A 6,178-nucleotide genomic window follows, 5' to 3' on the forward strand; every position below is an offset into this window, starting at 1 on the left:
AACAAGGTGGAGTTGAACGGAGTAGTTTGTGCTCGGGACTTGGTCGAAAACTTACTCTCCTTACAAAAATTTGCTGACATGGGTCTGTCCATCTATTTAAATGTAGAATATAGTGTAAAAGTGATACGGGTGAATGATTCGAAAATTTCGTCAAAGGCTGTACAAATTTGTTAGGATATGATACTAAAGTGTGTTACCTTACGTCAGACCAGGGTACAGAATTCACGGGAGGATCCACCCAAAAGGTGTTAAACAGTCTTGGAACGGAACTTCAGTTGAGCTGTCCGGATACCCTCGAATTTAACGGCACGTCGGAAAAGCTGAATAAAACAATTCAAATGAAAGTCAGAGCTCTCATGTATGATTTGGGACTCCCAGAAAACATGTGGGGCTTGGCCTTGAACGTGGCAGTTTTTGCGTACAATCGCACTCCGCATCGTTTAAATAATATGGAAATCCCTTTAGCGAAGCTTGTGCCAAATAAAAGGATGGATATAAGTCAGATGAAAAGATGTGATTGTGTCTCCTATATGAGAGTTCAGAGAAATACAGACACACAATTTTAGGCCAAAGAGAAGAGAGCATTTATGGTGGGTTACACACCCACAGGGTATCGGCTGCTTCACCCTGACGAAGGAAAATTCTACGAGAGTAGGAACGTTTTGTATACCGAGACATGTATGGCAAGAGTTCAATTAAAAACTGGGAGAACGTGACAGTAGATATAAAACTAGATAAGTGGTTTTTGATCTTCGAGAAAGAAAGGGAAGAGATGACAACATCGGAGGGAGAGCCTCCAGTCGTACAAAGAAAACCAGGAAGGCTGAAAAAGTCAACAGAGTTAGAAGCAAACATGGCAGATACAAACCTGAAGTGTAAGAATTCAGTAATGGATGTCAGTTTTGTGGGTCTGGCTATTGCTGACGACCTCATAAAAAATCGAACTTTCAAAAAATATGATACAGATATGGCAGATAAAGATACGTCTGCAGAAGATCTCACTCACTACCTGCTTCTGGCTGAAATAAACGAAGACCCGTCTTCATATAAAGAAGCAATAAAGGCAGCAGATCGAGAAGGCTGGATTCGAGCGATATAAGATGAGCTTGATTCAATAGCAAAAAATGATGTATGGATTCTTACAGACCGACCGGTGGGTCTTGTAAACGGCAGACGCCCAAATATAATTGACTCTCGCTGGGTGCTCAAGAAAAAGGTTGACTCTCAAGGGCAGAAAAAATACAAGGCATGGCTGGTAATTCGGGGATTTAAAGACAAAAATAAATACGATTTGACAGAAACCTATGCTCCGGTGTCGAGATTGACTTTGATCAGAACGGTTCTAGCTCTGATAAATAAATTAAATCTTAATACATGTCAGCTATACATAAAAACAGCCTTCTTGAATGGTACTCTTGATGATGAAATATCTATGGAGATACCAGAAGGTTTAAACTGCACAGCTCAAGAACGTCAGAATAAAGTCTGTAAGCTGCATAAGGCCTTGTATAGGCTAAAGGTCAGTCCTTAAAAATGGCACGAAAAATTTTCGGAAGCAGCTATTGAAATAGGTTTGAGGTCACACATTTTTGAACCATGTCTGTGTACTTGGCACGAGGCAGATAAAATTCTTATTTTAGTTCTATATGTTAAAGAGCGCGCGGTGGCTTAGTCACCTAGGTCGTGGATTGGCACGCGGGAGACCGTGGTTCGATTCCCGGCCAGTGTGATTCTTTCGGGCAAGTACCTCTGTGACTTTCACATGTGCTTTTTCACCACGCAATGCTCCTCGAGGAGAGTTTTTAGGTTACCTTCTCGCAGCAAAAACTGCCTAATTTTCCCCTACCCCCCTCCTAGTACTGGAAGGCCTCCCATCCCTCTTTCCTTCCTTCTCCCAAGAACTAAGTGCCCATAGTAGTGCCCTTAATAAAGGAGCCGGACGTAGAGCACTCTAATATAAAAAAAAAAGTTCTATATGTTGATGATATGATTATTGCAAGTAATGATCCAAATCGCTTAAAGTCTGTTAAAGAAAGTCTGCAAAGCGAATTTGAGATGACGGATCTCGGTAAAGTAGAATCTTTTCTAGGTATCAAAGTCAGAAGAGAAAGGGAGAGGCAGGTCTTAACCTTGACTCAGACTAATTATATAGATAAAATTTTAGCTAAATTTGGATTCGGAAATTCAAGACCCGTAAAAACTCCCATGGTCACTGGACATATGTTGAATCAACAAAGAACACAAAGAGAACAATCTGAAAGGCAGGATGATTTAAGGGAGACAAAATTGACAGAAAATGTTCCTTACCGAGAGGCTGTGGGCTGTCTATTATACGTAGTTAACATTGTACGCCCAGACATCAGCTATGTTGTTAATGTACTCAGTCGACATCAGATAAATCCAAGTGATGAAGATTGGAACATGGTCAAAAGAGTGTTCCGGTACTTGACAGGCTCTAAATCTTTTGGTCTAAAGTTATTAGCAAGTCAGGACAACTTAGAAGCATTTTCGGATGTCAGTTTTGGAGATTGCAAAGGCTCTCTGACTACGAGCGGGTATGTCATAAAACTCTTCAGAGATTCTGTAGCCTGGAGAACTTACAAGCAGACTTACATAGCATTGTCAACATGTCAGGCTGAATACGTGGCACTAAGTAAAGCATGTAGAGAAATGATGGCAGTAGATAATTCTCTCAAAATCGTCCTAAACAAGACTTGTTGTCCAGCTGACCTATAGTGCGATAACAAGGCAGCTAAACTAAATTCGAAAATAAGTGGAAGAGGGAAATTGAGACATATGACAAAAATTCATGAACATTATGTCAAAGAATGTGTGACTTATGGCAGAGTAAACGTAAGGTGCTCAAGTACTAAAGAACAAACGGCAGACATTTTTACAAAACCCTTGCCTTTCGAGCTCCACGAAAAATTCAGAAATTATAACTTTAATGAAGTCTGTAATTAAAATAAATGAATAATATGATACACTCTGTTTCAGACCAGAAGTGAGGTGCTCGCCTGACGACTGTGATCCCTGGCCTGTTTGAACCTTGTTACCAGTGCCATGGAAAATTGATAATTGAAATATTATCGCTGCGTGAATTTAACTTATATCTATTTTTGTATTTTTATATCTCATTAGCTATCTAAAGTCGGGAGGGAGTGTTGAAGTGCACTACTGTATTGATAGGCTGTAGGCATGCGCGTCTGCGTGAGCGTATGTGTGTTTGCGTTAAAGGAGAGGCATGTACAGCCCCAGTCAGGTGTGTGCCAGTTCTGATTTGACCATAGTCAAGTGCACACGCAACATTTAGCTCTCCTTAAATTTTATTAAGTCTGTACACACGTAAAGTCAGTTATAGTCAGTCATCAGTTAGTTTTTTTGTCAAGTCAGCTAAATAAATAATTTGATAAAATAAATCTGTAAAGTCGCCTCCTTATTTCCTTAACCTACAACCCTTCAGAAATTAATATTTTAATATTGTTTTATGACGATGCGCATTATTTGACATATTTCAATAAATATGATTTCTTTTTTTTCATGGTAAAAAAGGCTACGATCTAGGTCTACGGTTTAAGTATTTTTCAAGTTTCTTCCTCGTTATTGATTAAGTATAAAAATATAATGTCATGTTTCCATACATATTTAATAGTACAATTAATAAGCTTTTAGAAAATTTAAGAAAAAAATCAGAGCACTATAGCACCACCTCAACGGGTGAGTGGAAATTTGCTAATGTGCTAGAAAGTACGGGCTTTCTTAAAACTGTAAGAAGAGCTGACGCAGAAGGTGTAGATGGTCATACAACCAGAAATGACACGAAAACTGATATGATTTTACCTCATTCAGAGGTGCGACTGAAATGTGACTTGAGAGATTTCTTTGATATTGTTTTGGATTTCCTAGTTCTTAGGTTATAAATTTATGAGAGGGGGTGGAAGAGACTTAACCAAAATTCAACCTTATAAAAATAGGTAAAAACTGACAGCATGAGAATGTGCTAACAAATAATACAGCTAAAGTAATTATTAAAGTGGAATAAGAAATAATAACGTAATGCTAAGGAGTAGTAAAAACTGGCTGTTTAAAAATTGTGAGAAGGCTGAAAGGTTTTCTTAAAAAGTGTAAGGAGAGCTGAGAGTAGGAGTGCAAAAAGTAATTAAACTAAAAATGACATGATTACTAATATAATTTTACTTCATTTAGAGATGCTGCAGATGGAAGGCTGAAGGGAGTATTTTTTAATTGTAACGGAGGCTTTCTGGGTTATTTGGTTACTGGGTTCAAAATTTATAAGGGCAAAGAGGGGTAGAGGGGGGACTATACAAAAATTTAAACCTAATAAACATAAAGTTAAAACTTATATAATTTTACCTCATTTAGAGGGGGGCTGGGGGTAGAAAAGGGCTAAGGGGGCTTATTTAAATTGAGAGGGGAGCTGAGGGACGTCAAAGAAGAGCTAACTAATAATTTAACCTAATAAAAAACACGTTAAAACCGTCTGAAATTTACCTCATTGAAAAGGGGGCTGCGGGGAAACTAAAGGTTGCTGACGAGGATCGAAAGGGAAGTGTAGGGGGTTGCGTTAAATGATCCTTTAAAATCACTATGTATACTAGTGTAGCTTCGCCTTCCTGCGCGCCAACCCCCCGATTTTAACTAAGGATTGCTTAGACTCTAACAAAACCCCTGCTGGTTTTCCTCGGAGTCGATTGGTTAAAGTCTATTATGATTTATTTGTGTGGGTTTGGTGTGTGTGTGTGTGTGTGTACGTATGTGCGCACGTATATACGCATACTGCTTTTGATGCTTGTCCATCTTTCTTTTGCCCTCGCAGACGAAAGTGCGCCGCAGGTGCTCTATCGCTCTATATGTTCATACATGGCCTCTCTTTATACTGCTGGTGCGTGGTGAAAATTGTATCGTACAATATATATACACATGAATTGTTTTAATTGACGTAATTGATTACAATGGTAATAAAAATTTAATTAGTTAAGTATATGCTACATTATATGGTATTCGTTTCATAGCAGTGCAGTGAAAAGGTGAAAGAGAACAAGAATGTTTTGTTGTCCGTTGGACGTTGTCGTTCTCTCTAATATCGCTAGCTTATCAGTTTACGATGGCTTCCTCTGCATTGGCATATTGAGCGCATAGCTACAGGTAATTGCTTTGAGGATAAATACTAGCAACGCTCGAGTGGATTTTTGTCGTTTTGTTAACTGTTTCTACCCCATGTAACCGCGACCTTTGGTATGAATGTAACAAACAACTACACGTAAACTATAAGTGTATATACATGCCTGTACACCTTTTTGTCCGCCGTAAAGGTGTAGGTGTAATAAACGTGTGCTGAGTGTATTGTCATGCGCGGAATCCTATTTCCATAATACTGGGGCTGTATCATGTGACTATCTTTTAGTACATCAGCCCAAGTTATAGTATAGGGTCACGATGCAAAAAAGTTATATGGTACTGCCTCTGATAGATTACGTTAGAAAGAGAGGTTCCCGCAACAACAAAAAAATAGTAACAGGAAAATAAACTTTTATCTCTGACGCTGTGATGCTCCGCTGGCTTTTTCCGCCTTATGTGACTGCGGCTTTTAGTATAGATGTAATAGATTTGTTTGGAAATTAGCTTGAACATCTTTAGACGGTAGACAAAGTAGCTACATGTTCTTATACTATTGATATCTCAGTAGCACTAAATTATAAACGTTTCAAGACAAAAAATAACCCAATACTGTGTATATATACCTGTACAGTCGTACATGCCTTCATAAGGCTGACGACGCGATGACCCGTCATGGCTTCGTCAGCTTACAAGCATATATACATATTCACGGCGCGCACGCTTGTGCGCCGCCGCCATCTTAGGTCGTTACGCTCGCGTGCCTGCGTGCATGGCTGAGCCAGTCTGTTGAGACACCTCAATGCGTGCGGAGCTCCGTTGCCTCAAATACAAATCATAATCAATTCGCCCTGACACGGCAATACCTAAATCATATTCAATTCGCCCTGACACGGCAATAACACACTCAATTCGCCCTGACACGGCAATCATATCTCTCTGGGCCTTTACTGGCGTTTCTCGCGAGTGCACTCGTCGACATAGTATTAGTGTAGTCAATTTGTTGTGTATCCTATAGCGTCTTAAACCCGAACAGCTGTAA

At 39.4% G+C, this 6,178-nt stretch overlaps 1 pseudogene; it reads left to right on the top strand.

The window, feature by feature from the left end:
* Positions 1 to 1,986: 1,986 nt before the first annotated feature.
* On the top strand, positions 1,987 to 2,736 carry LOC149375692 (uncharacterized; annotated as a pseudogene).
* The last annotated feature ends 3,442 nt before the right edge of the window (positions 2,737 to 6,178 follow it).

The sequence above is a fragment of the Copidosoma floridanum genome, unplaced genomic scaffold (assembly GCF_036245765.1).
Source record: "Copidosoma floridanum isolate Cflo_tuat_1 unplaced genomic scaffold, Cflo_Japanese_pri ptg000005l, whole genome shotgun sequence".
NCBI lineage: Eukaryota > Metazoa > Arthropoda > Insecta > Hymenoptera > Encyrtidae > Copidosoma > Copidosoma floridanum.